The sequence below is a fragment of the Choloepus didactylus genome (assembly GCF_015220235.1).
Source record: "Choloepus didactylus isolate mChoDid1 chromosome 11 unlocalized genomic scaffold, mChoDid1.pri SUPER_11_unloc2, whole genome shotgun sequence".
Taxonomy (NCBI): domain Eukaryota; kingdom Metazoa; phylum Chordata; class Mammalia; order Pilosa; family Megalonychidae; genus Choloepus; species Choloepus didactylus.
This window is the reverse complement of record NW_023637579.1, coordinates 1267297-1287662: the sequence shown is the minus strand read 5'-3', so window position 1 is coordinate 1287662 and position 20366 is coordinate 1267297. Positions and strand designations below refer to the sequence as shown.

The following is a 20366-nucleotide window of genomic DNA, read 5'->3' as shown; positions in this document are numbered from 1 at the left end:
GTGTGTGGGGTCCATTACCAGAAGGGCTGCATTTTCTGGGAAGGTGAAGAAAGCTATCTTTTAGAGCCATCAGAGCAGTTTTTGGTGCCTTTACTTATCCCTTCTGCAGGGCACTTTGGAGCTGGTCTGTTCCCTCTTCCTGGGGTAGATCAGTCCTATCAAGAAATGCTAAAGGGAACTGAGCAGCTGATGAAAGGAAGGGACACTAACAGTTGACTGAAACCACATGAAGATAGAATAAAGATTTCCAGTAAAGATCACAGTTAAATATTAAATACCAATACTATTGTATTTTGATTTGTAGCTCCACTATTTACTTCCTACAGGATCTAAAATACATAAAGTGTAATGATAAGTCAGTGGTTTTGGACTCAATGTAAAATATGTAATTTTTGACAACTACATAAAGGTGTAATGGAGGAGTATAGGGACATAGTTTATGTGTCCTGTTGAAGTTAAGTTGGTATCAAAGAAAACAAGATTGTTATAGACATAGGATGTTAAATTTAAGCCACACAGTAAACACAAAGAAAGTATCAGAGAATATGATCATAGAGATGAAAAGTACAGTATGGGTTATGAGAAGTGGGGGTAGGGGCAATGGGGAATTAAGAAATGAGTGCAGGGTTTCTGTTAGGGTTGAGAGGAAATTTCTAGTAACGGATGGTGGGAAGGTGATGGCATTGCAACATTGTGAATGTGATTAATCCCACTAAGTGGAATGCTTGGGAGGTGTTGGAATGTGAAGATTTATGCTGTAGATATGTGTCCACAATTGAAAAAAAAGTCTAAATAGATAATGACAATTATGCCATAGATGATCCTGGACAAGATCTAAGAATGGAGGAGAAAAGGCTCAAAAGAGGCTCAAAAGGACAGAATTGGGACATAAGAGGAAAAAATGAAATAAAATGTAAGCTTTATATCAATGTTCAATTTCTTGAACTTCTTAACTACACTTAATGTGATTACAGAAATGAGTATTCTTGTTCATAGGAATGTATATGTGAATTATTGTTTGTTCAAGGATGTGTGAAACTTGCTCTGATATGTTCAGAAGACAGAGCAATAGATGATGGATGATAGGGAGGGAGGGAAAGAACAAAATGGTAAAGTGACAAAATATTAAAGCTGGTAGATCGGGGTATTGGTGGAGGGGGGTTGGGGTATGCTGGAGTTCTGTATATGGGGTTTGGATTATTTTTGCCTCTGTTCCTGTAGCTTTGAATTTATTTCAAAATAAATTTTAAAAAAGTAAAATTAAATAAAAGAAATGATAGTCATTGATCTTCATGAATGTGAAAGATTGCTGTATTGGAGAAATTAAATTTTGACAAAATATTTTCAGGAAATTGATTGTAGACAGTGTATTGAGTTCAGCAGTTATGATGGAAGTGGCTTTCCAGAGCAGATAACTTTGCAGATAGAACACATTTCTCTGTAGAACCAGGTTATTATTAAGAGCACTTCAATTTTTGGTGTCAAATGAGTTTGCACACCTGAAGAAAAATTGATATAAATCTGGCAATGTACATAATTTAATTTCTTTGTTTACACTGAGATCAATGCCCCATGGATCTAACACTTTTTGGCAGAAGGAGCCTTGCTTATTATGGCTGTGTTCAATTCCATTTGAGCATAGTTTAAAGTGATGTTTTTCCCATGTGTGAATTCTTCCCCAGAAATTTTATCTACAAACATAAAAACATGTATAACTTTCTAAGATGAGTAGATCAATGCCAGAAAACTCTGTATCCCTTCTCTACTTTTTTAGCACTTTGTTGTGAAGAAAATTACTGAGTCTATCTGTGTGTTTATATGACCATAAAGGAAAATGATTAGATCACTTTCTTTAAGCTTTCTATTTATAAAAAGACATCAGGGACAGTGCTCTTTAAACAATTCAAGTTCTATATGTAAAACTGGTAATAGAGAATCTTTGATTTGAGGAAGCTGTAAACCTGTAACCGAAGCCCCCACAGCACCTCTGTGTTGTCTGCCATGTAGGAAAGTTCTCTGATGTCCAGTGGATTTTCTTCCTGTGGCCATGTCTTGTCATTTTCTGAACCCTGTATTTAAATCAGCATAGCAACTGCAACTAAAATGAGTGAGATAATACTTAGTCTTCATATATTAGCTAAAGTCATCCTACATTTTCTCATATTAGAAGACACACCTAAAAATTTGGCAAAATTCTGCTAATATCTTTCCCTGTGTGTGGGGGGGTGTGTTTCTGTATTTCACTGTCCTGGTCCCAGGTCACTCTTGTTGGTTTAGGTTCCCGAGGTACCTTCACCCTAGACCTAAGTTGGGTGTTCTGGGCTTTCTGGTAGTGAGATAAGTAAGTACCTTTTCAAAAAGTAGATGCATGTGATGCACCACTTTGAAGAATATTTCTAATAAAATAATCTTACAACTGTGCTATATTTTAAACATTCTCTTTTATTCAATGTCTTTTTAGGATTGCCATGACTTGGAGAATAAAGGAAAAATTGACATATAGAAGTTAAAATTAGATGAATAGATAAATTTGTACATTTTCAGTTTTCATTTCTCATAGAATTGTAAAACTACTCTATAACAAAATATTTGAATTTTTATAGTGACTGTGAATTTAATAGTGAGTATCAGTTATGAAACCAGGGAGATCAAAGAAATTAGTTTAAAAATTAGCTTTACTATTTCTTGATATGTATTTGGGGTCCACAAATTTCAATTGTTAATCTATGCACAGTCACCTGGTCCTCACATTTCTCATAGGTAAAGTGGATATATATAAATAACTGTATCATTGAGTGAATTCTCATATAGAATTCCATAGTTCTTACTGTCTTAGGTAAAGAATTTCTTCATTAAAGGAATGATGGTATAGTCAAGAGAAATGGAGAGGAGCAGAGATCTAAGAAAATTATGGAAGCTAGAAATCTGAGAATAGGAAAGTACACATGCCAACCATCCCAAGGAGTATATTGGAATCTCCAGTTACTTAGAGTAGTAATTTAATACAGAAATTACTGAGTTGATTAAGGTTTCCAATTAATGACTCAGATGGGCATAAATTGGGAATATGCTGTGAAAACCACAACAAATATCAAAGTATATATTTAAAAATAAAGACCTTTAATTATTAGAGTGATTTGATAATGAACTTTGGCACACAGTATATCAATATCTTCTTAAACTGCCTATCAGTAGGCTGGAATCACATTCAATACCAACAACTATTACCACAAATGGAAGAAGAGACAACCAGAAAAGACCCAGGCACACTTCTGGAGACCCACTGTTGTGTAAAATACAATGACTGTAAAACAATTATGGGTGAGTCTTTATATACAATTGTTCTTTTATGATCTTGGCACTTCTTCAGCTATATGTGAATGATGAGGCACTGTGGCCAGTCCTGAGTATCTTAGTGCTATATCAATCTTGGTGTCATCACAGTGAAAGATGAGTGGGTTTTCAATGCATTTTTATTGAGATATTTCACAGAACATACAATCAAATTGTACACAGTCAATTGTTTGCAGTACCATCATATAGTTGTGCATTCATCACCATAATCAATCTTTGAACATTTTTATTACTCCAAAAACTAATATAAAATTAAAATAAAGTTTCCAAAGTACCCCCTTTCCCTCCTCCCCTTATTGTTCATTTACTTTTATATTAGTTTTATTGAAACATATTCACCCATCCTAAGAAATTCAGTGTACAATCTTATTCATAGCATCACCACACATCTGTGCATTCATCACCAGAACCTTTTCCTTACTCCAAAATAAAAATAAAAGCACAAAAGAACACCTAGATCTTTCCATCCCACCCTATTCTTCATATAATTTTTGTCTCCATTTTTCCAATCATCTTTCCATACACTGGATAATGGGAATGCAAGCCACAAGGTTTTCACAATCACTCAGTCTCACTGTGCAAGGTACAAAGTTATATTTAATCATCTTCAAGAATCAGGGTCACTGGATTGCAGTTCAACAGCTTCAGGTATTTCCCTCTAGCCATTCCAACACCAAATACTAAATGGTGATACTGTATAGTGCATAAGAATGCCCTCTGAGTGACCTCTTGATTCCATTTGAAATCTCTCAGGCACTGGAACCTTATTTGTTTCATCTCTCTTCCCCCTTTTGGTGAAGAGGATCCTCAATCCCACAATGCTGGGTTCAGGCTCATCCCCAGGAGTCATTTTGTCCATTGCCAGGGGTATTTACACCATTGGGTGTCATGTCTCACCTAGGAGGGGAGGGTAGTGAGTTTAGCTGAAAATTGTGCTTAGAGAGGGAGCCACATCTGAGCAACACAGAAGCTCCCTGGGGGTACCCCTAGGCACAATTTTAAGTAGGATTGGCCTCTTCCTTGCAGCAACTAGCCTCATAAGGGAGAGCTCCCAGATCGAGGGCTCAGCCCACTAAATTGGCAGACCTCAATGTTTATGGTAAAATCAGCAATAACCCAGGAGGGGAAGTTCAACCTTTCCACATTTCTTCCCAAATACACTTTTACTCTCTGCCCATATCTGGGATGTACTGGGATTTCACCCCAGCCTGTACAAACTCATAAAGTCTCACTTCCCTTTCAAATCTCCATGCACTTAATGGTGTTCAAACAACTGATCATACAGGTTAAATTATCTAGTGAGCTACAGAAAATGTAGATTCTGCACCAAATAAATATCTTCTCCCTTGGTCTCACAAAAGTTGTAGTTTTAAAACCCAGTCAGTATCATCCTTTACCCTTGGGCCTGATTTGCCTTAGTCCTAACTGTATCTGCTTCACAGAAGTCTGAACTTTTTTTTAGGTTTCTCAAAAGTTGCCTTATGGGAGGATGCAAAATGGGATGAAATAGTTTCAGTGGCTGAGAGATTTCAAATGGAGTCGAGAGGTCACTCTGGTGGACATTCTTACGCACTATATAGATAACACATCTTAGGTTTTAATGTATTGGAATAGCTAGAAGTAAATACCTGAAACTACCAAACTCCAACCCAGCAATCTGGACTCCTGAAGACAATTATATAGTAATGTAGATTACAAGGGGTGACAGTGTGATTGTGAAGACCTTGTGGATCACACCCCCTTTATCTAGTGTATGGATGAGTAGAAATATGGGGATAAAAACTAAAGGACAAATGGGGTGGGATGGGGGATGATTTGGGTGTTCTTTTTTCACTTTTATTTTGTATTCTTGCTCTGGTTCTTTCTGATGTAAGGAAAATGTTCAGAGATAGATTGTGGTGTTGAACACATAACTATGTTATCATACTGTGGACAGTGGATTGTATCCCATGGATGATTATATGGTGTGTGAATGTATTTCAATAAAACTGAATTTAATAAAAAAAAAAAAACAAAGTTGCCTTATGGGATAACAAAGACATCCATAGCTGCCAAGTTCTAGCTCTGAGTCTCATGTTTCACACACATACCCATAGTTCCAGAGATTGACAAGGTTATATGCAAGGAGTTCAGCATCTCAGGATTTAGAGATAACCATTACAACTCAGGAATTGAGGTGACTGCTGTAAGAGCTCACAATATAGGGATCAGTATAATAAGCATTTCCCTGATACAGAGTACCCTAAGATTTGGCTCTCAAGGTTTAAACACTGTCATAGTCTATATTAGTGAGGCATTTTAATGTTTGTTCTCTTATTTCTGGCATGCTTCACTCAAAATGCTGTTCTCAGATCCATTCACCTAGTTCTGTCTCACAGCTTCATTTCTTGTGTGCTCAATATTCTATTGTATGCATACACCACAGTTCACCATTCTGTTCACCAATGTACCCCTAGACAACCTCCATCCATTGCAGATCATGAATATGGCCACCATAAACAGTAGTGTGCAAATGTCCATTCATGTCCCTGATCTCAGATCTTCCAGGAATATACCCTGTAGTGGGATTGCATGACTTTGTGACACTCACATACCTAGCTTCTTGTGAAAACACCACTCTCCTGCATATGGGCTACACCATTCCACTTCTCCACCAAACAGTGAATACATACATCTCTCCAAGATCTTTCCAACACTGTGTCCCTCTGTTTATTTTTCCCTGCAATTTTATAAGGATATATTGAAATACCATACAATATCCATGGTGTGCAATCAATTTTTTACAGTATCATCATAGAGTTCTGCATTTGTAACCACAATTGGTACTTACATATATTCATTACTCAGAGAAGGAACTGAAACAAAAGAATAATAAAAAGAATAAAAGGAAAAGTAAAATAAGATACAATAAAGCCACAAAGAAAGAGGAAGAAGCCAAAAAAAAGTACAAATACAAAAGAAAAATGAAAAGAAAGAAAACTTGGCAACTAAAAAGCCACAAAGGAAAAGGTTAAAATAAAATAAAATACCAAAAAAAAAAAGTTAGAGAACAACACTAATGCCCAAAATCCCATACTCCTCACATATGTCCCTCTCATATGGGCATTTAGCTTGGTGTATTGCCCTTGTTACAGCAAAAGGAAGTATATGGAAATGTTACTCTTAACTATAGATTCTAGTCTGCTGATTGTTTTCCCCCAATATCACCCTCTTTTTAATGCCTTGTAAAGTTGACACTCATTTGTTCTCCTTCATGAAAACATATTTGCACATTTTATCACAATCATTGACCGCTCTAGGTTTCACTAAGCCACACAGTCCCAGTCTTTATCTTCTATCTTTCCTTCTGGTGTCCTACATGCCCCTTACCTTTCTCTTTCAGCCATGCTCACTGTCATATTTTTTTCAGTTTACTTACATTTTTGTGCTACCATCTCCCAACACTGTGCTCCAAACTTCTCTCTTGTCTTTTCCTATCTGTCTTTACTGTTCCCTTCAGTATTTCCTGTAGAGCAGGTATCTTCTTAATGAACTCTCTCATTGTGTTTGAGAATATTTTCAACTCTCCTTCATAATTAAAGGATAATTTTGCCAGATATAAAATTCTTGGTTGGTGATTTTTCTCTTTCAATATCTTAAATATAAACCACTGCCTTCTTACTTCCATAGTTTCTACTGAGAAATCTGTACATAGTCTAATTGATCTTCCCTTATCTGTAATGGATCACTTTTATCTTGCTACTTACAGAATTCTCATTGTCTTTGACATTTGATAATCTGTATTAAGTGTCTTGTAAGTCTGTTTAGATCTGTTCTGTTTGAAGTTCACTGCACTTCATCTGTAATTTTATGCCTTTCATAAGGGATGGGAAATTTTCAGTGACTATTTTCTCCATTATTGCCTCTGCCCATTTCCCTTCTCTTTGCCTTCCAGGATACCCGTGACATGTACATTCATGGCTTCATGTTGTCACTCAGTTCCCTGAGATCTTGCTCATATCTCTCCATTCTTTTCCTCATGTTCTTTTGTGTGTATGGTTTCAGATGTCCTGTTTTCCAGTTCATGAATTTTTTTTTCTGCCTCCTGAAATCTGCTGTATGTCACCATTGTGTCTTTCATCCCTTGTGTTGTGCTTTTCATTCCCATAAGTTTGGCCAATTGTTTTGAGAAACTTGCAATTTCATCCTTGTGTTCACCCAATGTCTTCTTTATATCCTTCATCTCTTTTGCCATATCCTCTCAACTCATTGAAGTGATTTTTGGATTGGTTTTTAATTGACTTAGGAGATTTGATTAATAATCAGTTGTTTCAATTCCTGTATCTCAGTGGAAGTGTTCCTTACAAAGGAACAAGCTTACACTTCAACTGAGATACAGTAATATCTTCATTTTCCCTTGTGTGATTTTTTGCCCAGGCATCTGGTTTCCTTGAATGCCCCAATCAGATTTTCCCAGATGAGAGGAGCTCAGGTCTCAGGAGGAGGATGTGTATTCTGTATTAGGTTTCCCTGAGGGTGGGTCCTAGAAGATTGATAGACTTTTCTGTGAGCTTCTGGACACTGTGCTTTTGCTATCCAGCCCAGCAGATGGTGCTTGTCAGCCTGCAACTCCCCACCAGCAAGCAGATTGGTCCCTTTAACTCACAGTGGACCCTGACCTCATGAGGGTTGATGAAAGAATATTAAAATATTACTCTAAACTATACTTAGTTTGCAATAGGTGCATTTTTCCATATACTTTCTATTGACTCCTTATAATAGTGATGTACTTTTGTTCTAGTTCATGCAATAATTTTTTTATTTGTAATATTTATTACAATATCAACAAGCACAGGAATCATTGTGTCATTCTTTACTGTGTTGAAACCTCTACTGTCATTCTAGTGACATACCCAACTCAAAACATCCACTTTTAACCAAAATCAAACACATAATTCACATAATTAGTTATATACCATAATACATTACCATCACCTTTGATTCCAAACATTTAAATTCAACCTAGTTAAAAATTTTGCACACATTAAGCATTCACTTCACATTCTTTAACCTATTCTATCTCCTGGTTGTCAATATTCTGGATTTTAACTCTATGAGTTTATATACTATAATTAGTTCATATTAGTGAGATTCTACATTTGTCCCTTTGTGTCTGACTTTTACTCAATTTAATGTCATCAAGGTTCATCCATGTTGCATTTGTCAGGTCTTCATTTTTCTTACTGCTGAATGAAAATTCAAATGTATTGCGGGGGGGCAGGGCAAGATGGTGGAGTGGTGAGGTGTACATTTTAGTTACTCTTACAGGGCAGTAGGTAGAAAGCCAGGAACTGCATGGACCGACACCACAGAGCAATGTGACTTTGGGCATACTTCATACAACACTCATGAACATGTGCAACAGCTGAGATCAGTGAAATCTGTGAGTTTTCCTGGCCAGGGGACCTGTGCCCCTCCCTGCCAGGCTGAGTCCCATGGGAGGAGGGGCCATCAGTGCTGGGAACAAGGGAGAACTGCACTTGTGGCCCTTATTAGAAGCTCATTCTACTGAGCCAAACTCCAAGCGTAGAAAGACTGAGACCAGACACCAGAGAATCTGGGAGCAGCCAGCCCAGCAGAGAGGAGATAGGGGTAGCAAAAACAGCAAGAAAAACCCAAAAATAAAAGCAGAGGCTTTTTGGAGTTCTGGTGAACATAGAACGGGGAAGGGCAGAGCCCAGGCAGAGTCAAGCTCATATGCAAATCCAGAAGATGAGTTTCTTTGAAAAACCTGTTTCTCTGTCCCTGAGCATTCCTTAATGGCCCTAATTGCCTTGTCTCTTAGCATTACAATAACCCATTAGATCTGCAAGGAGGGCCTCCCTCCCCCCCCTTTTTTAAAAATCTTTTTCTCGTTTTCTAAAACAATTATTCTAAGAAGCCCAATACAGAAAGCCTCAAAGACTTGCAATTTGGGCAAGTCAAGACAAGAGCAGAACTAAGAGAGCTCTGAGACACAAGGCAATAATCCAGTGGCTGAGAAAATTCACTAAACACCACAACTTCCCAAGAAAAGGGGGCATCCCCTCACAACCATCTTCCCAGTGGGCAGGGAAAACTCCTGCCAGTCACTGGCCCCACAGCCCAGAGCTGCCCCAGACAGAAAACCCAGTGTGACAGGAAATGTTTCCAACAACACATGCACACACCACAAAATCAGGCATGGACATTAGCATTCCCTGCAACCCTCAGCTGGTTGTCCCAGAGTTGGGGAAGGCAGAGCAGTGTGAATTAACATGCCCCATTCATCTGTCCTTTCAGCAGACTGGCAGTTGATGAAATGAAAGTTGTTTTTTCATTTTCCGTTCTGTTATCTTTCAGGTCATTTATTTGTTTTTCAACTTTCTATAGTCTTGTTCTATGAGTATCCAGAATCTTTTAATTCTGCACAGCCCTGCAGCCCTAACTGCCCTGGGGGAGGGCACTCACCTGTGACATAGCAGCAAGTCATCCCTCAACAGAGGGACCTGGGGGATGCACAGCCTGGAAGAGGGACCCACTGCAAGTCTCAGGAGCCATACACCAAATACCAAGGACTTGTGGGTCAGCGGCAGAGAAGACTTTGGCAGGAATGAACTGAAGGATTAGACTACTGCAGCATCTTTAAATCTCCAGGAACACCAGGGAGATTTGATTGTTAGAGCTAACCACCATCCCTGACCCACCCAGACACATGCCCCATATACACGGTGGGCAACCCCAACTGCACATGCAAGCTTGGCACACCAATTGGACCCCACAAACTCACACCAACACTCACCACAAAGACAAAGCAGGGAAGGACTGGCTTGAGGGGAATAGGTGGCTTATGGATTCCACCTGCTGGTTAGTTAAATAAAGTGTATTCCATGAAGCTGTAGATCTGAGTTAAGGGTTTTAATCAGTCTACAAATCATAAAAGAACCCTATCAAGTAAAGTTAATGCCAACAGGCCAAAAACAACAGAAAATTTTAAAGCATTTTTTAAAAAAAAACAGATGATATGGATAACCCAAGCCCAAGCACCCAAATCAAAAAGATCAGAGGAGACACAGTAATTGGAGAAATTAATCAAAGAACTAAAGATGAACAATCAGACCATGGCACTGGATATAAAGGACATCAAGAAGGGCCCTAGAAGAGCATAAGAAGAAAATTGCAAGAGTAAATAAAATAATAGATGATCTTATGGAAATTAAAGAAACTGACCAAATAAAAAACATTCTGGATACTCATAGAAAAAGACTATAGAAAGTTGAACAACAAATCAATGACCTGGAAGATGACAGAATGGAAAATGAAAAAACAAAAGAAAGAATGGCAGAAAAAAAATCAAAAAAAAATTGAAATGGACCTCAGGGAAATGATAGATAAATAATACATCCAAATATAAACACTCATTGGTGTTCCAAAAGGGGAAGAGGAGGGTAAAGGTCTAGGAAGAGTATTCAAAGAAATTGTTGGGGAAAACTTCCCAAACTTCTAAGCACCATAAATACACAGATCATAAATGCCCAATGAACTCCATATAGAATAAATCCTAATAAAGCCACTCTGAGACATGTTTTGATCACACTGTCAAATATGGGAGAGAAGGAGCATGTTCTGAAAGCAGGAAGAGAAAAGCAACTAATCATATACAAAGGAAACAGCATAAGACTAAGTAGTGACTACTCAGTAGCCACCTTGGAGTCAAGAAGGCAGTGGCATGACATATTTAAAATTCTGAGCAAGAAAAATTGCCAGCCAAGAATTCTTTATCTAGCAAAGCTCTCCTTCAAATTTGAGGGAATCAAAGGCTACAGGTTGCAGTTTCAACAGTTTCAGGGATTTCCTTCTAGCTATTCCAATACAGTAAAAACTAAGAGAAGTATCTATGTAACACATAAATGTAATGTCAAAAATGATTTCTTGACTCCATTTAAAATCTCTCCATCACTGAAACTTTATTTTTTCATTTCTCTTCCCCTGTTGGTCAAGAAGTCTTTCTCTATTCCAAGATGATGGGGTCCAGGCCTCATCCCTGGGAGTTGGATCCCACAATGCCAGGGAGATTTACACCTCTGGGAGTCACATCCCGGTGGTGAGAAGTGTGTTTACATGCTGAATGGGCATAGAGAAAGTAGCCACATCTGAGCAACAAAAAAGGTTCTCTGGGGTGACTCAAGGACAATTATAAGTAGGCTTAGCTTCTTTTTGCAGCAACAAGCTTGATAATGGCAGGCCCCAAGATCAAGGGCTTGGCCTTCTAAATCATTAGTCCTCAATGATTGTGAGAATATCAGTAATTTCCCAGGTGGGGAAGATCATAGGTTTGAGGTGTAAAGTGACAACCCATGACAATTGGCACCCAATGTGGGGCTGGAGACAAGAATAATTTCATTTGTACCTTGGTTAAGTTTCCCTAGGGACTTTAGGCACTGTCTAAAATAATGGCTCAACCTCAAAATTTAGATGTTGCAGGATTACATGTGTTAATAGGGCTGTCAGGAGGTAGGACTCCATGGCATCATGATATTCTTACAGTAGAGGTTGATGCAGGGCTATGGGGAGTAGGCAGCAAGTTTGCTAGGAATCAAATTGATCTTCAGGATGGAAATGGACAGCTTTTACTACAACCAACCTATAACCTGCTCCTGGACCTGTTGATTTAATTACAGATATTTTCTGAATGTTTCTTATGCACAATTAATGGCTAAATTAGGGATGTACCATTTTAACTGAGTATATAGACATGGACCATTATATTCTGGTCATTGGCTGCCAGGGGATGATATAAGCCATCATTTCCTACCCATAACAATGGCTGAATTATCACTCTTAAATAACCAGCAGATACAATAATAAGTTTCTTAAACATATCATATCACTGCCTTTTCACGTCCATTTTCTGTGGCGATATCTGTACATAGTCTTATCAAGCTTCCCTTGTAAGTTATGGATTCCTTTTCTCTTGTTGCTTTCAGAATTCACTGTTTCTCTTTGACTTCGGACAATCTGATTTGAAAGTGTCTTGGAGTATGTATATTGGGATCTGTTCTCTTTGGGGTATGCTGTACTTCTTGAATCTGTAATTTTATGTCTTCCATAAGAGTTGGGGAATTTTCAGTGGATATTTCTTCTATTAATCTTTCTTCTCCTTCTTCCCTCTCTTCTCCTTCTGGGACACCCATAACATATATATTCATGGGCTTCATGTTGTCATTCAGCTCGCTATGTCCTTGCTTATATTTTTCCATCCTTTTCCCTGTGTGCTCTTTTGCGTGTATGAATTCCAGTTCACTGATCCTTTTTTCTGCCTCTTCAAATCTACTGTTGTAGTATGTCTCCATTATGTTTTTCATCTCTTCTATCATGCCTTTCATTCCCATAAGTTCTGTCATTTTTTCAAGCTTATGAATTCTTCTTTATGGTTTTCCACTGTCTTCTTTATATCCTTCATTTCTTTTGGCATAGCTTCTCTAAATTCATTGAACTGATTTTTGAATTGATTTTGGTGGTTTGTTTGAACTTTAGTTAGTTGTCTCAACTGCTGTATCTCAGTTGAACTATTAATTTGTTCCTTTGGCTGGACCGTATTTTTATGTTTCCTAGTATAGCTTGTTATTTTAAGCTCTCTAGGCATCTGATTTTCTTGATTAATTTATTCTGGAGCTTGTTTCTTTCTTTTTTTCCTAGGGTTTTCTTGTTTGTTGACTTTTTTTCTCTCTCTTTGGTGTTCAGTTCAACTTATTCTGGACCTCTACCTTACCTTCTATTTAGTTGATCAGAATTTTTCACCTCTTGTTTTTCTGTTTCTTGCCCTACCTCTATGTAGCCTTTGTGTGAGAGGGTGTCCTCAGATATGATTGACCCCAGTCAGGTTTTCCTCAGTTCAGAGAGGCCCAGGTCTCAGGAGGAGGCTACATAGTTTCCCTGAGAATGAGACCCTCCTGTAGGCCTCTAGACTCTATGTTTTCCTATCCTGTCCAGCAGTTGGTGCTTGTCATCCCACAGCTTCCCTATTGGGGTCATGGCTGACTGAAGCTGGTTTCTGTTTTCCACCCACTGGGTTCTGAGTTCTTTGAAGAAGGGTTGCCAATTGAGCTGGATCATGTCCCCCTTTTCTTGGGGAAGTTATGCCCTTGAGGGAATTGTCTCCCCCACATGGTTCATTGATTTGTCTGTCAGACCTATCTCAGCTCTTCATTGCCTGGGTCCAGAGGCCAGTTGCAAATCTCTGAGACTTTTGTAAAGAGCTACTTAGAATAGTTATTTAAAAAAGAAAAACCTCCCCTTTTAAGGTCATTCCCCATCCCCCAAGTTGTGTCAGTCTCAGTATAGCATACTTAAAGGTATGTGCTGTAGACAATAGTCTTTCACCTGGATAGTTACTCTCCAACACCTTTAATTCTGCCCTTTCCAGGGGTTATTGAAGTGTAAAAAGATAAGGAGTCAGAGAACAAGGAAAGAAGATGGCAAAAAGTAAAAAAAAATAAAAAGTCATTTCAGAGCAGCTGAATGAGAGCCTGATTGGTGCCTCCTTCTATGAGTCCCTTCTCCCTGGAGCCCAGTCCTTCTCTAGCACACCAAACACCCCCAACTTCAAAAGTTATTTCTGCAGTTGAGGCTGCTTTGAGCCCTCTTTCTTGTTCCCAGCACAGATTGTTTCTTTTTCCCTCAGGGAGTCAGCTTCAAGACCATTGTGTCTGGGGGAAGGGGCACCGGTTACCTGGCTAGGGAAACTTATAGGTTTTTCTGTGATCTTCAGCTGTTACACCCATTCCAGGCTAGTGTACAATGCATGACCTGTCACTGAAGATCCCAAATATGCTGTTTCATACTGTTCCTATGTATCTACCAGCTGCCCTAGAGGAGTACCTAATTCCACATCTCACCACTCTGCCATCTTGCCCTGCCCCCTCCTATGATTATCTTGGTGATAATCTTCTGAAAAATAGTTTCCCTCTCTTGTCTAAGATTTTGTTGTTGTTTGGGTTTCTCCTAAAGCTCTTATTTGGCACAGGATTTGTATTTCCCAACAAAAACAGGGACAAAGTCCCAACATAGGGTTGCAGAGCATTTCCAAATGGTCCTGGGGAGAGGGTCAGGAAAGCACCTTCCCAAGTGGCACTTTCCCAGCCTTCTAGCTGATGCTGCTCTTTGGGAACATATTCCTCATGGGATTTACAAAGAGAAGTTATTCTTAGTCATGTTCTTAGCTGGGTGGAAACAATGGCATTGCAGATGGACTGGAAAAAGCCAGTGAAGAGGGACTCAGAAGTCCAATTTCACTGGCCAACAGTTGGACCAGAACTGTGCTTCACACCCCTCTGTTCCTGGGGGGAGGCTTCCATGACTCCCTGTCTGCAATAGCCTTTTGAGCAACAACAAATAGAAACTGGAGGCCTAAACTGTGCGGGATGGATGCTGTGAGCCATGGCCAACTGAGTCATTCACTGCAGTTTCTCCGTCTGTAGGAAAAATGGTACCATACACATCACAGCTGACTGTCTGGAAAGAGCCAAGGCTGTGGGACCGAGATGTCCAGTTTTGCCAGGCAACAGTTGGATCATAACTGTGGCACTTCTTACTGTGTTCCTGGAGGAAGTTCTTCCCTAACTCTCCCAGTTTGCAGCAGTCTCCTGGGGAAGAACTGGTATGGAAAGAACCAACTGTACTTGAGGGTGGGAGTGGGTGCCAGGAGGAAAAGCTGAGCAAGTCACTCACTTTAGTTTCTCAGCCAGAGCTACACTATTACAGTTTCTCTGTCTCCTTATCTAGCATAATACTCTGCTGGTCTCCTGAGACCCAGAAGAGATGTTCTGGGCCATTTCTGCCTGTCCCCTGGGGGTTTTTGGTGAAGAATTGAGCTCTGCCACTCCTTATTCCACCATCTCCTGCTCTGGAGATTTTAAATGCAAGTTTAGGGATCACCATCAGTTGATGTACTTTCACTCTCATGATTCTGTAGGTTTTTCTCTGCCTGGAAACTGCCTGATTTTGCCTGCATCCTTATGGGCTTCCCCTTGTCAGTGAGGTCTAACCCTGTGCTCCCTGGGACAAGACTCAATATTAGACATGACTACTGGACACATGACTAAGTACTGATTTTCCTCAAGAAGCTCTTGATGTTGAATATTACTGACTGACAAAGTGGAGTCCAGGACAAAGCACAATGCAGATCTAGGTGAATTACCCCTTGCCAAGTATCTGATTCTCAGCACTCCATTCTGAGCTCTGTGTCTACCAATATCTTTATTGTTCTGTTTGCAGCTGTATCTTTTTCTTTGACTTAAGTTTTCCTTCTTCTTTAAGCAATAGGATACATATAATGGGTTTTCATATGATGTAAATTGAATAAAGGAATTTCTTATGATTTTTATAGGAGGAAAATGCAGCAAATGGAAAAGCAACCTCTAGAATATGCATCCAAGATAATTTGAAAGATATTTGGCATGATTTCAGTGTCCTTAAAATAAAAAACAAAATATTTTATGTTAATTAGAATAATTGCATAAACTAAGCTGCCAATACAAACTATGCAATACAATTTTCAGTATATATGATCAATTTCTTCCACTAAAATTTTTGCTTCCTCAGTGGTCAGGGAGAGATTTATAAATGATTAAGGAGACAGATTATAAAATTGGAAAATGAGAAATATTTGATAACTAATTGGACAGAATATTCATTTCCTATACCTTATAATAGAAATTTATGAATCTTTATGTTTCCCAAAGACACGGTGGGTGTTTTGAAAGAAAGTAATGAAATAATATTATCAGGATTTTTTTAGCATTCTATAAATTTGAACATGGACAATGATATAGATATTCTTAAAATATATCCTTATACATTTTCATTTCATTACAATGGGAAAACAGTTTTTGCATGTGTGTTGAGAAACCTGGAGAAAGTTCACAGTTAGCAAGTTGACATCCCCAAAGTTGGGGTAGGTGGATTTTGGGCCCCTCCTGATGGGATGAATTGAGATGAGGACAGCATCAGGCTGGGGTTTTCTGTTGGAATGCAGGCCTGCATCTGTTCAGAAGGCAGTGGGAATATTTGAGTTGCTGTCATCTTTGCTTGCCAAATACATCAAAGACATGAAGGAATATATCAGTGACAGTTCCAATTTAAAGGACCGTAGACTAAAATGAACAATGAGACATTTCCCCATTGTAGAGACAATTGGTGAAACTTGAAAATGATCTGTGGGTTGAATCATAATATGGAAAGTATGTTGTTTCCTGATTTTGGTTTGTATGGTTACCTAGGTGAGTATTCCTGTTTTCAGGAAACATATACTGGAGTATTTTGTGTTAAGGGCTAGATGTGGTGAAAGTATACACATTGTGGTATCTGAGGGGATCACAAGTTCTTTATATTGTTATTGAAATTTTTATATAAGATCTGTAAGTTCTATAATTATTACAAAATTATACATATATTACAATTACTATGTGGATACCATGCTATTAAAGGGAACAAGATTAAAACATCATTATAGAGACTAAACTCTACATAAATCCAGGTCAAAGTTGTGAAATTACCCCTCTCCTGAGAGTTTGAATTTAATTAAAGAAGCAGGGTGTGAATATTATATGAATGGTGGCTATGCCTTTGGTGTTATGATGTGGGGATGCTGTGGAAACAGCACGATGTTTGGATTCCATTTTTGCCCATAAGGTCATTCTCCAACTGGGCCCTCTGATGACTGCCCTATACCCAAGGAAGAATGCTGCAGAGAAAGGCAGTTACTTGTGTAGCTGCCTCTTCTAATCTAGCCACATGACCCTCTATATTTTCTGACACATTTCTCTCTCCATTATTGCCAAAGACTGCTTGGACACACTTCTGATTTTCTCTCTTTGGCTGCACTGCTGTGAGTCTGTTGCATAAATGTGTGATTCATAGTTCAGGCAAGGAGATGCTTGGACAGAGTCTGGTGAACCCTCACTGACTCTTCCCCTCCAGGCTCCTAGTGGAGGTTTTAGGGTTTATGAGGTCAGAAAGCATTCACTTTTCATGACTGCCATTTGCCAGCTGATAATGTGCTTGAGCGTTATCAGATACTAGCATTTTCCCATATGTGTCAATGAAACATAACTTTCTGTGTGGCCCTGTGCAGGGAGCTTGTTTGGGGCAAACTCTAGAATTAGCTTAGAAAAGGGTTAGGGGTGTCCATCAAGAGAACTTGTGCCCTCTCCTGGCCTCTCAGAGGAGTCATGTGGAGAACAGTTTTAGGAAGCCCTGAGACTCAGTGACTATTATGGGATGTAAGGTCCTTAGAGGGAAGAGCATGCAGGTGGAAGGGGATTGGTGAGGTCAGGATAACTAGGCCAAGCCAGGAACTCCAGGGCAGCTACAGTGGGAAAGTGATCCAAGATGATGGAGGAGAAAGGAGAGGGGAGAAGCACCTAAAAGAGGGCAGGTGCCTGAGCATCCAGAAACAAAAAGTACCCAAGGGAGAAGCCAGGGGAGACAGTGAGAAAAGAGCCTGGGATTTCCTACCCTGGTGACTGGGGACAGGGAGTTATTGAAAAGCATATAGGTAGGAAGTAAGCACTTGGAAAAGGATGGAGAACTGAAGGACGGAAAAGAGTAATGACATCTTCTGAAAAATGAGGTGTTATGAAATGTGATGAAACCCATGTAGACCATGGTGTAAGCTGACATGTCTTGATAGTTCCTAAAACAAAGGCAGGGTGGGGTGAATGTCTACCTGAGGGAAAGAATAAAGAGTTGGGCTAAAAGAAGGGGAGCAGTGGTGCAGGGAGAATTGAAGTGTGGAATGGGAAGAAAAGTTGCTGCACTCCAGGAAGGTGAGAGGCCAAATAGTCTTCCTAAGTGAGATGCATCCATGAGAGAGAAGAACTGGGGTGACCCTTGAGGCATGGTGATGTTGGGCCAATTTTTGTGAGGGAACAGGCAGAATTAGAAGAGTGGTCCAGTGAGAGTAGGGGATTCTCTGCATATTTCTGGCAGGGGACGGTGGTTCAGAGGCTCATGGTGGGCAGATGAGTTGAATGAAGGAGGAGAATGGAGAGTGGGCCTGGGAGGAAAAGTCAGTTAATGGGGGAGAGCTGATTGACCTGAAGTGAATGGGATCTAGAAATGAGGTCAAGGCCATAGAGGAGAGACTATCTCACAGAAGGTGAACAGGTAAGTGGGGTTGCTGAGTGAAGGGCAGAATCTAAGGGATGTAAGGTGGGCCCAGTGAAACTTTCTGATGGATTTTACATGAGAGGCAAAGATGAGAGTTCCCTGAAAAGCAGAGTGACTGGTGTAAGCCTGATTGGAAATGAAGGGACAGTGAGAGAAACTGGTGGGTGAGAGGAAAAACCTAGGTGCCCAGGGTGATCTGAGGCAATTGTTGGGCAAAGGTGGAAGGAGAGAGTGGACAAGGTAGGCAGGATGGGATCCAGGGGAGACCACGATTGATTGGGGCAAATTCAGCAATAAGAACTGAGGCCACGAATGTGAAGAGGAAAAGAGAGAAGAGGGTCATAGAGTCCAGGCCAGAGAAGAAAAACTAACTGAATGTAACTACATCTCAAATTATATAAAACATGCCATTTCTCTTTGAATTTATAAAGAGATACCTGTGGCATATTGCATATACATAACCATGATATAGATGGGTCCTGGTTTTTATTCCATTCTGCCCATCTTTGTCTTTTTATTGGGGAGTTTAATCCATTAACATTTAGTGTTATAACTGTAAGGGCATTACTTCTATCATTTTGCCTTTTGGATTTTATGTCATGTCTTATTTTTTCCTCTCTCTCTTTTGAACTCTTTCACCTCTCTTTTCCTATCAGCCTGTAGCACTCCCTTTAGCATTTCTTGTAGTGCTGGTCTCTTAGTCACAAACTCTCTCAGTGTCTATTTGTCTGAAAATATTTTAATCTTTCCCTCATTTTTGAAGGACAGTATTACCGGATATAGAATGCTTGGTTGGAAGTTCTTCTCTTTCAGTATCTTAAATATATCATACCATTGTCTTCTCCCCTCCAAGTGATTTCTGGAGAAGAAATAAATGACCTCAAAAAACCAATCACAAGTAAAGAGATTCAGTCAGTCATTGAAAAGCTCCCCAGAAAGAAATGCCCAGAACCAGATGGCTTCACATGTGAATTCTACCAAGCATTCAAGAAAGAATTAGTGCCAATCCTACTCAAGGTCTTCAAAAAATTGAAGAGGAGGTAAAGCTACCCAACTCATTCTATGAAACCAACATCACCCTAATACCAAAACAAGATAAAGATACTACAAAAAAAGAAAATTATATTCCAATCTTTTTAATGAATATAGGTGCAAAAATCCTCTACAAGATACTCACAAATTGAATCCAGCAGCATATTAAAAGAATTACATAGCACAATCACATGGGGTTTATTCCAGGTATGCAAGGCTGATTCAACAAAAGAAAATCTATCAATGTAATACACCATATCAATAAATCAAAGCAAAAGAACCACATGATCATCTCTATCAATGCAGAAAAGGCATCTGACAAAATTCCACATCCTTTCTTGATGAAAACACTGCAAAGGGTAGGAATAGAAGGGAATTTTCTCAATATGATAAAGGCAATATATGAAAATCCCACAGCTAACATCATACTCAATGAGGAGAGGCTGAAAGTTTTCCCTCTAAGATCAGGAACAAGACAGGGATGGCCACTGTCAACATTGTTATTCAACATTGTGCTAGAACTAGTGCTAGCTACAGCAATTAGGAAAGAAAAAGAAATAAAATGTATCCAAATAGGAGAGGAAAAAGTAAAACTTTCAGTATTTGCAGATGACGTGATTTCATATGTAGAAAATCCAGAAAAATCTACAGGAAAGCTATTAGAGCTAATCAGTGAATACAGCAAAGTGGCAGGCTATAAGATCAACATGCAAAAATCTGTAGTGTTCATATACACAAGTAATGTGCAACAAGAGGAAGAAATTTTTAAAAAATCCATTTACAGTAGCATCTGAAAGAATCAAGTATTTAGG

At 39.2% G+C, this 20366-nt stretch overlaps 1 protein-coding gene and 1 long non-coding RNA gene across 2 annotated transcripts in view; one reads left to right on the top strand and one right to left on the bottom strand.

The window, feature by feature from the left end:
- The first annotated feature begins 853 nt into the window (after window positions 1-853).
- LOC119524549 lies at window positions 854-16837 on the top strand. Its single transcript, XR_005214838.1, has 3 exons — window positions 854-913; window positions 3193-3321; window positions 14832-16837. It is a non-coding gene; the product is annotated as an uncharacterized LOC119524549 (long non-coding RNA).
- Window positions 2081-20366, bottom strand: part of LOC119524544 (zinc finger protein 596-like) — a 149118-nt gene continuing 130832 nt past the window's right edge. The window contains exon 8 of the transcript XR_005214836.1: window positions 2081-2098. The gene's annotated coding sequence lies outside the window, so the exon portion shown is untranslated. The remainder of the gene's footprint in view (window positions 2099-20366) is intronic.